The sequence below is a fragment of the Lipotes vexillifer genome, unplaced genomic scaffold (assembly GCF_000442215.2).
Source record: "Lipotes vexillifer unplaced genomic scaffold, Lipotes_vexillifer_v1.1 scaffold1261, whole genome shotgun sequence".
Lineage (NCBI taxonomy): Eukaryota > Metazoa > Chordata > Mammalia > Artiodactyla > Lipotidae > Lipotes > Lipotes vexillifer.
This window is the reverse complement of record NW_006796548.1, coordinates 468,479-468,929: the sequence shown is the minus strand read 5'-3', so window position 1 is coordinate 468,929 and position 451 is coordinate 468,479.

Sequence of the window (451 nt, the reverse complement as noted above, 5' to 3'; positions counted from 1 at the left end):
TTCCTGCTGGTCTCCAGAGGCTTTTTCACATAATTACCCAGGCTAGGAATTTCAATCTCTGGTGCCAGCCAGGTCCTTGTTATGCAAATATAGGCAAATGAGATGCAAACAGAGCAGTCCCAGATTAACAGAGAAATCCCCAGCAGCTGGAGGAGTCGCCCTGAAGTCAGCTCACTGGAGCTTCCCCGAGCTCCCCTCATCCAGTCTCTGTCCACCTGGATGTGTCTGGTCCCTCCCGTCCTTGACGCCACTCTTTCACCCCCCTCAGGAGCTATCTGCTCAGACACAGAGAGGGTCTGGACAAGAGGGGACACCAGGGCCCAGACCCCCCACGACCTTTCCATCTGAGGTCTCTGCCCTCTCCCCACTCTGAAGACATCCAGGCGGGGGTGGAGGTTGGGGCGGGGTGAGTGGGGCTGAGAGAGAGGGAGAGCTCTGTCTTGCCCCTGCA